Here is a 20,806-nt window from a genome sequence, read left to right as displayed (position 1 = left end):
GGGACTATGACATCGTAAGGGGGCGGGGTCACCATGTGACACCAACCCATGTGACATATACCATGTGACACCGCCCCATTGTCACTATATAAGTGGCCGCGCAGCGCGGCTCTGGCATTCCGGCCGGAGAGATCGTCGAGGCAACATCTCCTGGAGAAGAAGAAGAAGAAGAAGAAGAACGGAAGGCGGCGGCTGCGGCGGCGACAGAAGACCGGGCCACCGCCTGTAAAAGAGCTATAAGAAGGCGCGGTGGCCCGGCAGAAGAACCGAAGAGGGGGGCAAGACCCCCGAAGTCGGGAGAAGAGGCCGGCGGCGAGGAAGAAAGCCGGACTCCTCCGCTAGCAAAAGAGCTACAAGAAGATAGCGGAGGAGTCCGGCGAGAAGACCCCCGAAGACGGAAGACCCCCGGAGCCGTACAATAAAATATTTTAACCCTGTGTTGTGTTTTTTTTTGGTACTTTTATTTTACAGGTGAATGGGTAGGGGTACATTGTACCCCATACTCATTCACATAGGGTGGGGGGCCGGTATCCGGGGGCCCCCTTATTAAAGGGGGCTCCCGGATTCCGATAAGCCCCCCGCCCGCAGACCCCGACAACCAACGGCCAGGGTTGTCGGGAAGAGGCCCTTGTCCTCATCGACATGGGGACAAGGTGCTTTGGGGTGGGGGGGCCGCGCGGCCCCCCCTTCCCCAAGGCACCCCCCATGTTGAGGGCACGCGGCCTGGTACGGCTCAGGAGGGGGGGGGCGCACGCTCGTCCCCACCCCCTTTCCTGGCCGGCCGGGTAGCGTGCTCGGATAAGGGTCTGGTATGAATCTGGGGGGGACCCCACGCCGTTTTTTCGGCGTAGCGAGTTCCCCTTGGAATTCATACCAGACCTAAGGGCCTGGTATGCTCTTGGAGTTCCCCTTCAGAGCTAATATTTCTGTCAAAGTCGCCTCCGTATAGACAGAGATCCGACTTGGAGGCGACCTCCATTGAAATCAATGGGTACCGGTCGCCTACAAGTCGGATTGAAGTAGTACAGGAACTTCTTTTGAAGTCGGAGCGACTTCAGTAGCGTGCATTAAGACAGCTCTCATTCACTTACATTGGTTTTTAAATGTTGTCCGACCTGAGGCGACTTGGGGCGACTTGAAGTCGGATCCCAAGTTGCCCCTGTGTGAACGGACTCTTATAGTGACACTAAACTGTGGTTTAAAAAATTATATTCAAGTATGTTTTCTTAACCACTTAAGGACCGGAAGAATTTCTCCCTTAGTGACCAGGCCATTTTTTGCGATACGGCACTGCGTCGTTTAACAATTGCGTGGTCATGCAACACTGTACCCAAACAAAATTGACATCCTTTCTTTCCCATAAATAGCGCTTTCTGTTGGTGGTATTTGATCACTTCTGCGGTTTTTGTTTTTTGCGCTGTAAACAAAATAAGAGCGACAATTTTGAAAAAAAAGCAATATTTTTAACTTTTTGCTGTTGGAGCAAAGTCCTCAGCCTCTTTAGGCCTAATGGTTACCTCCAAGGTAGGGATGAGCTCCGGCGTATTTGCACACTCCACGTGCAGAGCCCGCCAGGAAGTCGGCGCAGCGGTGTGCTAATCACAGGCAGTGGGACATCTTTACAGCTGCGCTAATCACAGGCAGTGAGACATCTCTGCAGCACGGCATCGGGGCAACGTCTCACTGCCTATGATTAGCGCAGCGCTGCTCTGACTTCCTGGCGGGCTCTGCACGTGGAGTGTGCGAACACGCCGGAGCTCATCCCTACTCCAGGGTTAGAAGAGAGCTGACATGCTTCATTGTAGAGTGGGTTACAAGGCATGGTGGGTGTAATACAAGATGAACAAGATACCTTTTTTGAATACAAAGAGATTAATTGTCTCTTGAACAAAATGTGAGAGAGAGGGTTAGGGCTGGGACACCCTTAAGTAGGTGCAATGTTAATTGGCAGACTCCGAGAGTTCTATAGGCAGACAGCTATACAGGTAAAGGCCTCCAGCCGGACACCACTTCTGTATAGGTAGGACGCTGTCTCCTATGGCAACAGTTTTGCAAAAGCTACTAACTGTAATTGTATCCAACTATTTGCAACACAAACAGTTTTCCTTACCCCACACCCACTCACTGTGAGTCTTCACTCCGCAAGCTCCCAGTCTCTCTCAATAGACATTAGGTCCACTAGCCACTGAATCCCCTGAGCTCTTCCACTTTAGCACTCAGTATCTTCCACAAGCATCATCCCCGCTTCCTTGCTGGGTCTCTGGCTTGGCACTCACAAATGCTCCTCAAGCTTCACCACCACTGAAAAGTTAGGTCCCTGGCTTGGCACTTGCTGAAGTCTTCCTACTTCTTCCCCATCCCTGGCTGGGGAGAAGTCTGCTTTGTACTGACCTCAGCTTACTCGCAGTGGTCTCCGGTAACAAGGTGGATGGTCCCTTAGTGGCAAAAGCTTCCCCTCTACCTCTGACCGCAACAGGTTCCTCAGGGAATCGTTACTTCTGGTTGGACTACAAGCCTGCAGTCCCAACCCTACGCTGCTCTCATGCTTCCGCATAGGCCCCCAGACAGCCTAGCAGCCAGATGTCCCAGGATAGGCCTAAGGCCTACGGCCTAGCAGCCCAGGGCAACATAACACGTCAACCTGGACAGCCATCCAGGTGGCAGAGAACCCCGATCACCTGACTCCATCCAAATAAATAGGCTCTCCCAGCAGGCCAAGGGACCCAAGAAAATCCCTGCCCATTGGCTGAGACACCCCATTCATTCATAATCTGTCCTTGCTATGCCCTTGTCTTATGCAATGGCACCAGATACCACCACTTAGTGACATAAGAGAGAAGTGCAGCAATTCCAGAATTAGGGAGAAATCAATTGATTTCCTAACAATTGGCCAAGGCAACTATCGCCTGGAAATTAAATTTAATAGCAACCCTGCCTAAACATGAGGGTGGTACACTATAATAAACATCCCCCAAAAAATATAAAAAAAATATAAAAAAAAAAATTTCTTCCTTAGTTTATATTCTTCTACATATTTTTGGTAAACAAAAATTGCAATAAGCATATATAGATTGATTTGCGCAAAAGTTATAGCGTTTACAAAATAGGGAATAGATTCATGGCATTTTTATGGCATTCTTATTTATTTTTTACTAGTAATATCAGCGATCTGCGATTTTTTTCGGGACTGCAACATTGTGGAGGACACATCGGACACTTTTGACACTTTTTTGTGACTATTGACATTTATACAACGATCAGTGCTATAAAAATGCACTGATTACTGTGTAAATGTCACTGGTAGGGTAGGGGTTAAATTCGTTTCCTGCTAGGTGTTTCTAACTGTGTGAGGATGTGACTTACTAGAGGAGGAGCCAGATCACTGTTCCTACTTAGTAGGAAGACATGATCTGTCTCTTCTCTCCTGACAGAATGGGGATGTGTGTGTTTACATTCTGGCTCTCGTGCCCGCAATCGCACGTGGCTGGCGGATATTGTGGCCGCCGGCCATGCGCATCGTGTCCCCCCGCTGTGCAATGGGCACACACCAGCTAGAACTGTTTAAAAGGCCGACGTACAGCTATGGCAATTCGTGTGAACGTGCTGACCTGCCGCAGTATAACTACAGTGGCAGGTGGGAAAGTGGTTAACTAAAAAAAAGTACTTTATATTGCTTCCAGCCCCTATCAAGTTTTCAAATTTCTTTCTTTTTTTTTTTTTGCTGATGTGCTTCGACTTCCTGTTAGAGGGTGGTTATGTTTGTTCTCCATGGAACTACTGTATGTAGAAACATAGTCACCCTCTTTTATTTGATGAACTAAGCACTATGGACTAAGGGAATTGCCGTGTACATAGAGCAGTGCACATGACCAAAACTGACCTGCACTGCTTGTTCCAACAAATTGAGGTGGAAAAGAAGAGGTTTGGAAAATTTTGGAAGCTGTTACAAAAAGGTAGAAAAATGCAGTAAGGAACAATTTAACGGGGGCGTGGTCTGACGGGGCATGTGAGCAGCGGTGTTTTACGGAGCTCCCGCTGGTGATCCTTAACTGATCCTTTCCCCGCTGTTATTACCGCCATATTCCGGGTGGATTCGCAGCACACTACCTCTGACACCCTCAGGGACCACACTGCCGCTCGTAGACCGGTCGGGATGACCCGCAAAAACCGAGGAGAAGCCGCGGCTGCGGCCTCCGCACGGAGTCAAGATGGCGCCTGGCAGTCACAGCCGCACAGCACACCGCGCGGCCTGGACAAGAAAGCTTCGCTGGGGGGTAAGTTACCTAAACCCCCTCAGGCTAAGGATCAGCCTCGGGACATGTTATATTATGCCCAAAAGCTTGCAGGTACCCAGGACATGTCCCCAGAAGCACCGCTATGTTCTGAGTCCATTGCAGGACAGGCCTCGCCACTTCTGTCTGATGGGGATGATAATGCTGCCCCTATGGATTCTGTTCCTGACCCTATGCCTGGCTTATTTGAAGAGCAGCAAGATGTTACCCCCCAGCCCACACTAAGTGAGATTCTGCACGCCGTACAGAGATGCACAGCATCGGTGGATGACCTTAAAGAGAAGTTTGGGGGGCTGAGAGAGACTGTGTCATTATTGCGCCAAGATATACAGAAAATTAGGGAGAGAACCACGGCAGTGGAAGGGAGGGTGAGCGATATGGAAGATCAACTTCCTCACCTGAACCGCGATGTGAGAATCGCAATGCAGCAAGCACACCTAGCGTTTGACAGAACTGACGACATTGAGAATCGCTTGAGACGCAACAATGTCCGGATAGTGGGGTTACCGGAGAAGGCGGAAGGTAGGGGCCCCACTGAATTTATGGAAAACTGGCTGCAGGAAGTCTTTGGCAAGGATGCTTTTTCTCCTTTATATGCTGTGGAGCGGGCACACAGAGTCCCGCCGCGGCCCCTTCCCCCGGGAGGCCCCCCGAGAGCGATGCTGGTCAGACTCCTGAACTACAGGGACCAGGAAGTTGCGTTACGGATGGCCAGAGAGAGGGGTTCGGTGCAATTTCAAGGCAGTAGAATCTCCTTCTATCCTGACTTTTCTGCTGAAGTGCAACGCAGACGCGCTAAGTTTGCTGATGTTAAAAAGCGACTGCAGAGGCTGCAACTGAAATACGCTATGCTGTTTCCAGCGAAACTTCGCATCACCGCCATGGACCAGAACCATTTCTTTGAAAATGCACAGGATGCTGCCCGATGGCTTGATCACAATGAGAACGTCATCCGTCACAGAGCGGAGGATTGATCCCATGCTGTCTTTCTATGGAGGGCTCGGGAGGAGTCGGCATGTATCTACCTGAGAGGTTTTACACAGTTACGGAGGGGACATTAATTGATGATTGTTATCAGCGAATTTATCTCCGTCCACAGTTTGCCTTCGACGGTGACGAGTTGCTATGCTCAGTTGGAATGAGGTCTTTCTCTGCTCCCTGCGACCTCAGTGGCAGTTACACCGCGATGGGACCCGCGCGTGCCCGGCTGCCAAGCTAGGGGGAGCGCGTGGGTCACCCCTTTGTTGCTAGGGAGCATGCTCATCCTGCACGGTTAGCAGGAATAGGAATACAAGTTGACCAACATGTTTACGATTGCTGCTTAGTCGATATGGCTCGGCAGCGGAATTTTGAGGTTTTTTACCGTTCAGCACTATCTATCCAGCGCACGGGTTACACGCTTTTTACAGTTTTGGGCTACATCATCTTTTTTGCTATTTCGAGCTTGCAGTTCTATGTACCACTCCCTCCTGTATGTTTGCAGGGCACAAATCTGGCTCCAACGGGAGAGATGTCTGGAGGACCTGGAACTCACAGTAGGTACAGTAGATTCTACACAACTGGTCTATGACCGCTACACCTATAGTGACTTGGAATGTTCGGGGGGTAAATGATCCTCTGAAAAAGACCATGATTTCGGCAGGGCTAAGAAAATTCCACCCGGCCATTGTAGGCCTTCAAGAGACACATTTACAAGGGGACACGGTGAAATTTCTCCAATATGCCTGGGTTGGGAAGGCCTATCACTCCACTCACACCTCGTATTCTAGGGGGGTGAGTGTTCTGATACACCGGGCACTGGCCTATCAGGAACTGGACTCACTTGTTGATGTATCTGGCAGATTTGTTTTTTTGTATTGCAAAATCTATGCTTTTACGTTGATTCTTGCTTTTGTGTACATACCCCCCCTGTTTTCGCGGGAGGTGCTTCAGCTACTAATCTCCTATTTGGCCAATAAACAGGAGGTACCGGTTTTAATCTTGGGGGACTTTAACTGCTACCTGGATCCCAAAATGGACAGACACCCCCCGACGACACCTCCTGGGGGTAACCGGGGCACGGCCCTTAGCAGATTACTGATGGAGGTAGGGTGGGTCGACATTTGGCGGATCCGAAATCCAGACTGTAGACAGTTCTCCTGTTTTTCTAAGACCCATGGCTCCCTGTCCCGTATAGATCTCTGTGTGGGTACCCCCAACATGCTGGGGTTTACCTCGAGGGCGGACTACTTTCCCCGGGGAGTGTCGGATCACTCCCCCCTGGTTCTATGGCTGACCACCCAACCCCGTAGCATGCTGCCCAGAGCCCCATGGAGGCTAATTGCCTTTTGGCTCAAGCTGTTCCCCTTTCCGGATAGGATTGCATCTCAAATCAGGGGTTTCTTTCTGACACACCGCCACCACCCTAATGACCTTCTAACGTGGGAAACATTTAAGGCTTTTTTGCGGGGGGTGTTTGTCCATGAGATACACCTGGTGAAGCAGAACTCTGCGGCTATACTGGAGCAAGCAGGAGACTTAGTAAAAAGGTTGGAGATAGAATATGTCACGGGGCATGCTGACTCGGCAAGGGAGGCATGGATGGCGGCACAGGATTCTCTGGACCGCTTGAGGTCCTCCACTGCGGAGCGTAAACGTTTTTTCACAAAATTGGCGTTTTATGAGGAGGGGGAACAGACGGGTCGCCTACTCGCCAGAATTGCGAAAGCGCAACAGATGTCCCCGGCTATAGGGGCCATTAGAGCCAAAAACGGCAAAGTGGTTAACTCGCAGGAGATCATTATATCCGAGCTGGCTGACTTTTACCGGGATCTTTACGGGTCGAGGGACACCTACTCGGATGACGATCTACAGTCATATTTGACCACAATCAATTTACCCAGGCTCTCGGAAGAGGCCGTGCGTCTTCTCGACGCCCCGATCACCTTAGAGGAATTAATGGCGGCTGCCGGCTCTTTCCCCTCCTGTAAGGCACCTGGGACAGATGGTATTCCCATGGAGGTTTATGTACAATACGGGGAGGATATTCTGCCTAAATTGTTGAAGGTGTTTAATGCATGCTTGGAGGGAGGTACTCTCCCCGACTCTATGTCAAGGGCTACTATTGTTTTATTGCTTAAACCTGGGAAGGATCCGGTGGATCCGGGGTCATATAGATCTATTTCGTTGCTGCAAAGTGATGTGAAGATCCTGGCCAAGGTCCTGGCGCTCCGGGTAAACGGGATAGTATCCACCCTTATTCACCAAGATCAGGCTGGCTTTATGCCACATAAGTCCACAGCAACCAATCTTAGGAGATTATTTTTGAACATGCAGCTGCGGGCAGACAATGGGGAAAATAGGGCCCTTCTGTCCCTTGACGCCAACAAGGCATTTGATAGTGTAAGCTGGAGGTACTTGTGGGCAGTGTTGGATAAGTTTGGCTTCGAACAGCGCTTTATTGCCTGGGTCAAACTGCTGTACGCTTCCCCGAAAGCCAATATTAGGATGGCGGACAAGATGTCTGCCGATTTTGCTTTGGCCAGGGGGACGCGGCAAGGGTGTCCGCTCTCCCCCCTGCTCTTCGCATTTGCGATAGAACCTCTTGCGGCCCTTATAAGAGACAGTGTAGATGTACGGGTATTTCAGTATGGGGCTGTTCACGAAAAGATCATGCTGTACGCGGATGACATGCTGCTTTTCCTGGACGACCCCAGCCGGTCCCTGCCGCAGGTGATGTCGATTATAGAGAGATTTGGCCAGTTCTCAGGACTGACCATTAACTGGTCTAAATCGGCCCTAATGAAATTAGATGAAGGAGAGGTGGCGATTCCGGATTCATGCCCAGTACCAGTGGTAACTAGTTTTAAATATTTGGGGGTACAAATCACATCCAAGGTAGGGGACTACTATTCAGTGAACATATGTCCTCTGCTGTCCAGGTTCCGGGATAGAATAAACACATGGAACACCCTTAGGATGTCTCTGGCCGGGAAGGCCAATCTTATAAAAATGATTTTAATGCCCCAATTGCTCTATTTCCTCCACAACTCCCCGGTCGTCATCCATTTAAAACTTTTCAGAGTAATTAATACGCTTTTTCGGAAGTTGTTGTGGCACACGAAACCCCCTAGGATTAAGTTGGAACATTTGCAACGTTCTAAGGACAGCGGAGGGTTGGCGGTACCCAACCCTTGGCTGTACTATATTGCAGCCCAATTACAGCACCTGGTGGGCTCCATGTCGCATGGACCGGCGAGGTCCTCTGTGAGGCTACTGCTTCATGCGACGGGGGCTGAGACCATCCCTATGGGACTGGAGGCCCAAATGTTTAAGGGCTCCAACAAATTAACACCTACGCTGTCCATGATACAAAAAATATGGAATAAGAGTAGGCAGCTGCAGGGGGTGCAGGGCTTCACGGAATATAGTCCGATATGGGGTAATCAAACATATGTTGAGATCGCTAAACTGCAGCCTGACCCTAGATGGCGTGCCCACAACGTACAACTGCTGTCCCATATATTTCAGGGTGGAAAGCTTCTATCTTTTACAGCCATGCGGCAAAAATTTAACCTTACGGAGGCCATGATCTTCCCTTACTTGCAACTGAGGCACGCGGTGGCCGCGCAGGGGGACTCGGGTGAATGGGTGTTGTCACCCCGTTATTTCAAGCGTTGCAGTCTGCGGACGACACAAAGGGTATAATCTCGCAATGTTATCAGATGCTGCTTGCGCGGCACCTGCGTGGCCACCCGTGCAAAGCACTGCCGCTTTGGGAACAAGATGTTGGCACCCTCATGGGTGAGCAGTGGGAGGAGGCCCTGCAGGCCATCACCTACTGTTCACTGAATGTGGCACAAAAGGTCTCCCAACTCTATATTATACTGAGAGCGCACTATACACCGGTTAGATTGAATAGGATGGGTGGAACGGCTGACCCCCTATGCGGCAGGTGTGGGCAGCACGAGGGGGATCTTATTCACCTCCTGTGGCATTGCCCGAAACTCCACAGATACTGGAAGGAGGTAGTGGACACTGTCAATGCGGTGTTTCACACGCAGATACCTATGGATCCCATACGCTGCGTTCTAGGAATACTGGAGGGGGTGGTGTCATTAGAGCCCATCAGGGTGGCAGTCTCCAGGGCGCTATTCCAGGCTAGGAAACTTATTTTGCTGGGTTGGAAATCTGTAGAACCCCCGGTAGTAGCGGCCTGGATAACCCATATGGGCAGGACCCTTATCATGGAGAAATACATCTATCAACATAAGGGATGCCCGGGAAGGTTTGAGCGCTTATGGTCATGTTGGCTGGATACCCCTGGGCTAAGTCCAAACGAGCTAATATTGTCCAGAATATTGTAGGATGTGTGGTGCAGGGCAGATATGTGAGCCCTAGCTTGGAAATGTCTAACCTACTGGGGAACTCTGTGCGAACACGGGGTGGAGGGAGGAGGTACTGGATTGATGTATTTTGCCTGTATATACATTGACGACTATGTATCAAATGGATGTACATGTGCGCTGGAAATTGCTGTATACCTGTAACTTTAATAAACACCTTTTTGATTTAAAAAAAAAAGGAACAAAAAAATAGGTTCTACAAAAATATTGATATTTTTGTAGAATATGGATCTTAGTGTCACATGATGGTCATGGAAGGTAAGCCTTATTTGCAACCAGCCACTCTTCAAATACATATTGCCTAAAATTCCTTCATGGAAAATCTGGATGTTCAAATTCCCTTGAAAATGCACTCCAGTGTAGTGGAGGGCTATGAGTAAAGTGGACCATATACTTTCATGGAAGGTTCTCTTCAACAGTCTTGAATTCACAGTGGGACAAGTAAGTGGTAGGTAAAGAGATAATTAAGTCTAGACCCCCAATTTGCATACTTGCTGGTGATCAGTGATTCAGAATGTATTTATGCTGATTGGATCAACATAAAAGCCAGGTACCTAACGTTTTTAGGAAAGTTAAGAAATATTATACTAAATATTTCTCTAGGGCCAGTCCACACCAGATGCAGTTCTGTGTGGTTTTTTTCTGCACTAAAAATGCATGCACAATGTTTTCCATATATTCCAATGGCTCTAGTTCACACCATGCAGTCAGTTTGCGGTGCAGAAACTGACCAGAACCTGACCACATGGTGTGAACTAGAGCCATTGGAATACATGGAAAACACTGTGCATGCATTTTGTGCAGAAAAGCGGACAGAACTGCATCTGGTGTGAACTGGACCTTAGGCTGGATTCACATATGTGGGAATTAGGGCTTTAACCGCATACCATTTATATAACATGTGAATATGACCGGCTCTCAATGGAGCCGGTTTACACGTGTCTGGGGCGGCCCGCAGTGCGGTTTCCAAAAGGGTCCGTTGCGTTTTTGGGTCCGGTTCAGGTGCCCATTCAGGCAAAAATGTGGACTTTTTTTGAAACGCACCAGGCCCCAGGCTACAAACCATGGGCACATGTACAGGGAGTAAAATAAGTATTGAACACGTCACCATTTTTCTAGGTAAATATACTTGTAAAGGTGCTACTGACATGGAATTTTCACCTGTTGGTAACAACCCATGCAATCCATATATACAAAGAAACCAAAATAAATAAGTTCAGGAATTAAGTTATTTGTAATAAAATGGAATGACACAGGGCAAAAGTATTAAACACACCAAGAAAGGGAGGTACAAAAAGGCATGGAAAGCCAAGACACCAGCTGAAATCGAACAGTAATTAGAAAGCAAACCTGCCCCTTGTCAGTGTAAATTAATATCAGCTGGTTCAGTCTCAATTGATGGCTTATTAAAAGGTGTCTCATTATAAGGTGTCACACAAGAAGCATCTCATGATGGGTAAAAGCAAAGAGCTCTCTTAAGACCTTTGCAATCCTATTGTTGTAAAACATACTGATGGCTAGAGATGGCCTTGCGGTTCGCGGCAAATTTTGCGTGTTCGCGATTCGCCAAACCGGCGGACTTCTGGCACTGTTCGCCTGCCAGACATATGCATTTACATTGTGAAAGAACTTTGACCCATGATGACACATCCATCATGGGGTACAGGACAGCCAATTGAGACATTTCAGCACATGGACAATTGGACATTCCCTCTACCTTATAAATAGACCTGTACTGGCGGCCATTTTACATTCTGTCTTATGTCAGTGTAGGGAGAGGTTGCTGTGTGGAGCAAGGACAGACTGTAGTGACACAAATCACTAGCTATTAGGTACACAAAAGTCCTTTTAAGGACTGGTATAGGTGTGCAGTATATAGGGTTCTGGTGCACTGCTGCTGACTGCTGTGCTGGTGATTGCTGAGTGCACTGCTGACCGATTCTGCAGCTGTCTTTTGTCAGTGTAGGGACAGGACGCTGTGTCGAGCAGGGACAGTCAGTTTAATCACTAGCTATTACTATTAGGTCCACAAAGTTCCTTTTAAGGACTGGTATAGGTGTACAGTATATAGGGTGCTGGTGCACTGCTGCTGACTGCTGTGCTGGTGATTGCTGAGTGCACTGTTGACCAATTCTGCAGTTGTCTTTTGTCAGTGTAGGGACAGGACACTGTGTGGGGCAAGGACAGTCAGTTTAATCACTAGCTATTACTATTAGGTCCACAACGGTCCTTTTTAGGACTGGTATAGGTGTACAGTATATAGGGTTGTACACGTATAATATACTTTCTTTCAAATATAGAATATTATACTTGACTGCTGACCGATTCTGCAGCTGTCTTTTATCAGTGTAGGGACTGAGGGACAGTCTGCAAATCACTAGCTACTAGGTCCACAAAGGTCCTTTTAAGGACTGGTATAGGTGTACAGTATATAGGGTTCTGGTGCACTGCTGTAGACTGCTGTGCTTCTGATTGCTGCTCGATTCTGAAGCTGTATTTTATCAGTGTAGGGACTAAGGGACAGTCTGCAATTCACTAGCTTCTAGGTCCACAAAGGTCCTTTTAAGGACTGGTATAGGTGTATAATATATAGGGTTCTGGTGCACTGCTGCTGATTGTTGTCCTATTCTGCAGCTGTCTTTTATCAGTGTAGGGACTGAGGGACAGTCTGCAAATCACTAGCTACTAGGTCCACAAAGGTCCTTTTAAGAACTGGTATAGGTGTACTATTTGGTGTGCAGTATATAGGTGTGTAATACACGTATAAAATACTTGCACATATAGAAAGCATAGTATAGTGCATTTCCACTGTGCAGCATTGTTACTGCTGAGCGGTTCTGCAGCGATACTACAGAGTGACAAACGCAATTAAAAAAAAAGTATTATAACTGGTGTGATAGACCAGTGGCCCCCAAAAACGACAGATTGAAGCAGGGTGTTATATACCTTCTTCCACATACATACTGCACTTTTCTAGAGACTTTTGCCACAGGGTCATTTAAAAAATGACAGGCCGAGGAAGAGGCAGGCCCTTCTGCAGGGGTGGTAGGGGTAAGGCAGGAGCAACAGGCTTGAGCGTGCAATTACGTCAAAAGACACACCAGACTTGGTTGAGTGGCTCACTCAGCCTTACTCTTCTGCACCCTCCTCATCTTCTCGATCTGCACCCTCTTCACTCTCTGCTTTGTGCACCCCCAAAGACACTACCACCAACATCACCACCATATACCTTCCGCTTGACTCACAGGAATTATTTTGCGATCCATATCAAGACATTTCCGGTGCACAGCCATTCTTGGCATTGGATCAGGAAGAGGAGGTAGCAACAACCGCCACTCAGCAGTCTGACGACAGTACCCAGATCAGCCCAAGGAGGTTGGTCCCCGCTGTTGCTGCCTACTCCGAGATCTCTAATTATATCGGTGGAGAAGGTGACGTTGATGATGACATGTCTAGTGATGTCACGTGGATGCCCACAAGAGAGGAAGAGGAGGGGAGTTCAGAGGGAGATATGGACCAGCAGATAGGGAGGAGAAGCAGGCGGAATTTAGATTGCACAGGGGGGACAAAGCAGACTGCTAATGTATCAGGAGCGAGGCATCAACCATGCGTCACATCTGGCGTGTCCACTGCTGACAATATTGTTGCCATCTGCAATCTTTGCAGTCAACGCATAAGTTGCGGTAAGTCTAACACTCACCTAGGGACGACTGCCTTAAGAAGGCACATGAGCTGCCATCACCGAGCCCAGTGGGAGCAACGGAACCCACAAAGCCACACTCCAGGCTCCCACCGTCCAGCCTCGTCTTCTACTTCTCCTTCTCCTCTCTCCTCACAATTGTCCTCCACTCCACCTTCCATCACGCCAAGCTCACGTTTTTATACAAAAAGGCAGGCTTCCGTGGGCCTGATGTTCGAGCGTAAAAAAATGATGACGCCGGATAACCCTTTTGCCCAACGGTTGACGGCTGGCTTGTCAGAACTGATAGCCCGCCAACTACTGCCATAAAAACTGGTGAACTCGGAGGCCTTTCGAAAATTTGTGGCCATTGGAACACCACAATGGAAGGTCCCAGGAAGGAAGTATTTCTCACAGAAGGGCATCCCAGAGCTATATGGCCATGTTCAGCGGCAAGTGAATGTATCTCTGGCACACAGTGTCGGTGCCAAGATACATCTGACCACCAACACATGGTCTAGCAAACACGGGCAGGGAAGGTATATCACTTTTACTGCCCACTGGGTGAACCTTCTGACGGCCGTCAAGCATGTAACCCGTGGCACCCGTGTAGATTTGGTTTTACCGCCACGGATTGCATGCAGGCCTGGCTCTTCTTCTCCTCCTCCTCCTCCTACTCCATCCTCCTCCCTCTCCTCCTCGGCTGACTCCTCCTTTTCCGCTGCTAGCGTCTGTTCCGCTGCGCCGCCCAAGCTCCCCAGAACCTATTCGACATGCCAGGTGAGACATTGTCATGCTGTGCTGCGTCTGTTGTGCCTGGAAGCCAAGAGCCACACTGGCCCGGCACTCCTTTCAGCTTTGCGTTCACAGGCAGATCAGTGGCTAACACCGCTCAATTTGATAGTTGGTAAAGTGGTGTGTGACAACGGTGCCAATCTGCTTAGCGCATTGAAACAGGGCAAAATTACGCTCATGCCATGCATGGCACACGTCTTAAACTTGGTCGTTCAGCGATTCGTTGTCAAATACCCTGGGGTCCAGGACATCTTGCGGCAGGCAAGGAAAATCTCGGCCCATTTCAGAAGATCTTACCCGGCCATGGCTCGCTTTGCTAACATTCAGCGGCGACACAATCTGCCGGTCAGACGTCTTATTTGCGATTGCCCGACGCGATGGAACTCAACCTTCTATATGCTTGATAGGCTGCTCCAGCAGAAACGTGCAGTTAATGTCTACCTGTATGAACTCTGCGGCAGAACAGGTTCTGGGGAGCTGGGGTTTTTTTCATCACGCCAAGCTCACGTTTTTCTGCAAAAAGGCAGGCTTCCATGGACCAAATGTTCCAGCATAAAAAAATTATGACGCCGGATAATCCTCTTGCCCAACGGTTGACGGCTGGCTTGTCAGAACCGATAGCCTGCCAACTACTGTCATATAAACTGGTGGACTCGGAGGCCTTTCGAAAATTTGTGGCCATTGGAACACCACAATGGAAGGTCCCAGGAAGGAAGTATTTCTCACAGAAGAGCATCCCAGAGCTATGTGGCCATGTTCAGCGGCAAGTGAATGTATCTCTGACACACAGTGTCGGTGCCAAGATACATCTGACCGCAGACACGAGGTCCAGCAAACACGGGAAGGGAAGGTATATAACTTTTACTGCCCACTGGGTGAACCTTCTGACGGCCATCAAGCATGTAACCCATGGCACCCGTGTAGATTTGGTTTTACCGCTACAGATTGCATGCAGGCCTGCCTCTTCTTCTCCTCCTCCTACTCCCTTCCTCTTCCCTCTCCTCCTTGGCTGACTCCTCCTTTTCCACTGCTAGCGTCTCTTCCGCTGCGCCGCCCAAGCTCCCCAGAACCTATTCGACATGCCAGGTGAGACATTGTCATGCTGTGCTGCGTCTGTTGTGCCTGGAAGCCAAGAGCCACACTGGCCCTGCACTCCTTTCAGGCAGATAAGTGGCTAACACCGCTCAATTTGACAGTTAGTAAAGTGGTGTGTGACAATGGTGCCAATCTGCTTAGGGCATTGAAACAGGGCAAAATTATGCACACGTCTTAAACTTGGTCGTGCAGTGATTCATTGTCAAATACCCTGGGGTCCAGGACATCGCGGCCCATTTCAGAAGATCTTACACAGCCATGGCTCACCTTGCTGACATTCAGTGGCGACACAATCTGCCGGTCAGACGTCTTATTTGCGATTGCCTGACGTGATGGAACTAAACCTTCTATATGCTTGATAGGCTGCTCCAGCAGAAACGTGCAGTTAATGACTACCTGTACGAACTCTGCGGCAGAACAGGTTCTGGGAGCTTGGTTTTTTTTCACCGCACCAGGGGCTGCTCATGCGTGACACATGCAGACTTCTGCAGCCATTTAATAAGATCGCCAAACTGGTCAGTTGCAGCCATGGCGCCATCAGTGACATGGTACCTTATGCCTTCTTTATGGAGCGTGCATTGCGCCGTGTCATTGATCAAGCCGTGGAGGAGCAGGAGCAGGAAGATGAGGAAGTCGCAATGCTGGATGAATTCCCAGAGGTGTCTACTCTATCTGAGACAAGTCAACAAAAGGACTCTGAAGAGGAGTCAGAGGAGGATGGTGCCGGGCGGATGAAGAGGAGCAAGAAGAGCATGCTTTAAACCTTTCTGGGATCCCTGTTGTTGTGTGTGGATGGGGAGAGGAGAACGACATTATCCTGATTATGAGCAGGAGCCAGGCCACCACACCGCATCCAGTTTAGTGCAAATGGGGGCCTTCATGCTCCAGTGTTTTAACAGGGACCCCCGTATAAAAAGCATAAAGGTCAAGGACCAGTACTGGGTGGCAACGTACTTAGACCCCCGGTACAAACAAAATGGCGGAAATGTTACCACCATCACAGAGGGCTGTCAGAATGGAGCACTTCTAGGCCTTGCTTGAAGAAATGCTGCATCCTGCTTTTGCGTACGCTGGCAGAGGAGGAATTCCCACTCCCAGAGAAAGAGTTGCGGGTACCAATCCAACAGCGCCTGCAAGAAGAGGGCGGTTTGAAGATATGTTGGTGACTTCTGATATGAGGTCATTCTTTCAGCCGACCTATCGACAGGTGTCATCCGGATCCAGCATCAGGGACTGCCTAGACCGACAGGTGTCCAACTACATCGGGTTAACGGCCAATGTAGACGCTCTGAGGAGTGATAAACCCCTGGACTACTGGGTGGGCAGACTTGACCTCTGGCCAGAGCTTGCCCATTTTGCAATGGAACTGTTGGCTTGCCCCTCGTCCAGTGTCCTGTCCGAAAGGACGTTCAGCGCAGCAGGGGGGATCATGACCGATAAGCGCACTTGCCTAGCTCACGACAGTGTTGACTACCTGACATTTATAAAAATGAATGAGGCATGGATCTCGGAGGAATTCAACACATGTGACAAGTAGACCATGTATATGTATAACTCTATAAACGATTTATTTAATCGAGCATACGGACCTTTTTTCTACCTTTGGCTCACTTCCTTGTACAAAAAAAGCACACAGTACTATATGCCCGTACCCTCCTGTTTGAAGAGGTTGAGCGGTGTCATATTTTTGGGTCCCGCAGCGAGTTGCTGGTATCAGTGCTGCTGTCAGTGCTCTCGATCTCTGTGCTGGTGTGATCTCAGTGCTCTCTATCTCGATGCTGGTGTGATCTCAGTGCTCTCTATCACGATGCTGGTGTCAGTGCTCTCTATCACGGTGATGGTGTCAGTGCTCTCTATCACGGTGATGGTGTCAGTGCTCTCTATCACGGTTCTGGTGTGGTGTCAGTGCTCTCTATCTCGGTGCTGGTGTGGTCTCGGTGCTCTCTATCATGGTGCTGGTGTGGTCTCAGTGCTCTCTATCACAGTGCTGGTGTGGTGTCAGTGCTCTCTATCTCAGTGCTGGTGTCAGTGCTCACCATCACGGTGCTGGTGTCAGTGATCTCTATCACGGCGCTGGTGTGGTGTCAGTGCTCTCTATCTCGGTGCTGGCGTCAGTGCTCTCTATCCCGGTGCTGATGAGGTGTCAGTGCTCTCTATCTCTGTGTTGGTGTGGTCTCAGTGCTCTCTATCATGGTGCTGGTGTGGTGTCAGTGCTCTCTATCTCGGTGCTGGTGTCAGTACTCTCTATCACAGTGCTGGTGTCAGTGCTCTCTATCACGGTGCTGGTGTCAGTGCTCTCTATCACAATGCTGGTGTCAGTGCTCTCTATCACGGTGCTGGTGTGGTGTCAGTGCTCTCTATCTCGGTGCTGGTGTGGTCTCAGTGCTGCAGGGGGGATCATGACCGATAAGCGCACTTGCCTAGCTCACGACAGTGTTGACTACCTGACATTTATAAAAATGTATGAGGCATGGATCTCGGAGGAATTCAACACGATTTATTTAATCGAGCATACGGACCTTTTTTCTACCTTTGGCTCACTTCCTTGTACAAAAAAAGCACACAGTACTATATGCCCGTACCCTCCTGTTTGAAGAGGTTGAGCGGTGTCATATTTTTGGGTCCCACAGCGAGTTGCTGGTATCAGTGCTGCTGTCAGTGCTCTCGATCTCTGTGCTGGTGTGATCTCAGTGCTCTCTATCTCGATGCTGGTGTGATCTCAGTGCTCTCTATCACGGTGCTGGTGTCAGTGCTCTCTATCATGGTGATGGTGTCAGTGCTCTCTATCACGGTGATGGTGTCAGTGCTCTCTATCACGGTTCTGGTGTGGTGTCAGTGCTCTCTATCCCGGTGCTGATGAGGTGTCAGCGCTCTCTATCTCTGTGTTGGTGTGGTCTCAGTGCTCTCTATCATGGTGCTGGTGTGGTGTCAGTGCTCTCTATCTCGGTGCTGGTGTCAGTACTCTCTATCACAGTGCTGGTGTCAGTGCTCTCTATCACGGTGCTGGTGTCAGTGCTCTCTATCACAATGCTGGTGTCAGTGCTCTCTATCACGGTGCTGGTGTGGTGTCAGTGCTCTCTATCTCGGTGCTGGTGTGGTGTCAGTGCTCTCTATCTCGGTGCTGGTGTGGTCTCAGTGCTCTCTATCACAGTGCTGGTGTGGTGTCAGTGCTCTCTATCACGGTGCTGGTGTCAGTGCTCTCTATCATGGTGCTGGTGTGGTGTCAGTGCTCTCTATCTCAAGGCTGTTGTGGTGTCAGTGCTCTCTATCACTATGCTGGTGTGGTGTTAGTGCTCTCTATCTTGGTGCTGGTGTCAGTGCTCTCTATCACGGTGCTGGTGTCAGTGCTCTCTATCACGGTGCTGGTGTCAGTACTCTCTATCACGGTGCTGGTGTGGTGTTAGTGGTCTCTATCTCAGTGCTGGTGTCAGTGCTCTCTATCTCTGTGCTGGTGTCAGTGCTCTCTATCTCGGTGCTGGTGTCAGTGCTCTCTATCACGGTGCTGGTGTCAGTGCTCAGTCTCTATCACGGTTCTGGTTTCAGACAGTGAGGGAGATAGCAGCAGAGAAGCCAATCAGCAGGCAGAGCCAGCACCATGGCTGAGGATCAGCACTGGACTGGGACCTCCGGACCACCGCAGTGGAGCCCTGCATAGGTGGGGGTAAGGGCCGGGCAGAGGGAGGGGCTCAAGCACAGGTTGGCATACTGGGACACTGGCACAGGACTGCGCTGCCCTGACTGTGGCACTGATCATCTCCTGCACCCTCTTTATAGCCTGCCCTGACCTTTCCTCCCTCCATGGCCTTTATGCGCTCCTGAATTGTCAAAATTTCACAGATAAAAAAAGAATGCTTGTCGTTGTCGATCCCAGATTCACTTAATACTTTTGTTATGTCAGTGTCCATGTGGGACTATGTGTGCAAAGCTAGTAAGTATTTTTTGGCTGAAAATATGACCTGTAGGTTTTTAAGGTTCGCCTACCATTAAAGTCAATGGGGCCGCCACGAACTTTGCGGTTCGCAAACTTTTGGCCGCGTTCGCGTTCACAAAACACCCCCTCGGAAGTTCGTCCATCACTACTGATAGCATTGGTTACAGAAGGATTTCTAAACTTCAGAATTTTCCAGTGAGCACTGTTGGGGCCATAATCCAGAAGTAGAAAGACCATAATTTCACCATAAACTGGCCACAACCAGGGGCTCCTCAGAAGATTTCTGATAGAAGAGTGAAAAGAATTATCAAAAGAGTTGTCCAAGAGCCAAGGACCACTTGTGGAGAGCTTCAAAAAGACCTGGAATTAGCAGGTACCATTGCTTCAAAGAAAACAATAAGTGATGCACTCAGCCGCCATGGCCTGTATGCACGTTCACCATGCAAGACTCTATTGCTGAAGAAAGAGCATGTTGAAGCTTATTAGATGTTTGTTGCACAACATTTAGACAAGCCTGTGAAATAATGGGAGAACATATTCTGGTCAGGTGAGACCAAAATTGAACTCTTTGGATGCCACAATACACACCATTAGGGATGAGCTTGGTGTTCGAGTCGAACGTATGTTCGACTTGAAAACCGGCTGTTTGCCCCGTTCGGCAAAACCAGAACTCTGTGGGCCGTTCGCGCCAAATTCACGTGGCGCTCATGGCCCACAATGCACTGCGCCATCGCAGTGCATTGCTGGCTCATGATTGGCCAAGCATGCACTGTGACCCCGCATGCTTGGCCAATCACAGCGCGGGCAGCGAGGAGAGCCATGATTGGCCACAGGCAGATGCCTGTGGCCAATCATAGCTCAGGCTGTGTAGTACACGCCCCACACTATATAAGGCTGCCAGCGCGGCGGCCTTGTGTAGTGTTCCGGCGTCTGCAGGAGTTAGTGGGTGTTGTCTGTGTGCCTTCACCACAGAATACACCTGTATCTACCCTTTATTGCTTTTCTCTAAGTGAGCCATCTGCCATCTGCAGGGGTTAGTGGGTGACTGGGTGTTGTCTGTGTGCCTTCACCGCAGAATACACCTGTATCTACCCTTTATTGCTGTTCTCTAATTGAGCCATCTGCCATCTGCAGAAGTTAGTGGGTGACTGGGTGTTGTCTGTGTGCCTTCACCGCAGAATACACCTGTATCTACCCTTTATTGCTGTTCTCTAGTTCAGCCATCTGACATCTGCAGGAGTTAGTGGGTGACTGGGTGTTGTCTGTGTGCCTTCACCGCAGAATACACCTGTATCAACCCTTTATTGCTGTTCTCTAATTGAGCCATCTGCAGGAGTTAGTTGGTGTTGTGTGCCTCCAGCGCAGTATACACCTGTAGCTACCTATATTGCTCTTCTCTAATTGAGCCTTCTGCCATCTGCAGGAGTTAGTTGGTGTTGTGTGCCACCAGAGCAGTATACACCTGTAGCTACCTATATTTCTCTTCTCTAATTGAGCCATCTGCAGGAGTTAGTGGGTGTTGCGTGCCTCCAGCACAGTATACACCTGTAGCTACCTATATTGCTGTTCTCTAATTGAGTCATCTGCAAGAGTTAGTTAGTGTTGTGTACCTCCAGCACAGCACAGTATA

This window comes from Lithobates pipiens, unplaced genomic scaffold (assembly GCF_037356315.1).
Source record: "Lithobates pipiens isolate NorthernLeopardFrog02 unplaced genomic scaffold, aLitPip1_a1.2 Scaffold_3, whole genome shotgun sequence".
NCBI lineage: Eukaryota > Metazoa > Chordata > Amphibia > Anura > Ranidae > Lithobates > Lithobates pipiens.
This window is presented reverse-complemented; position numbering follows the sequence as displayed.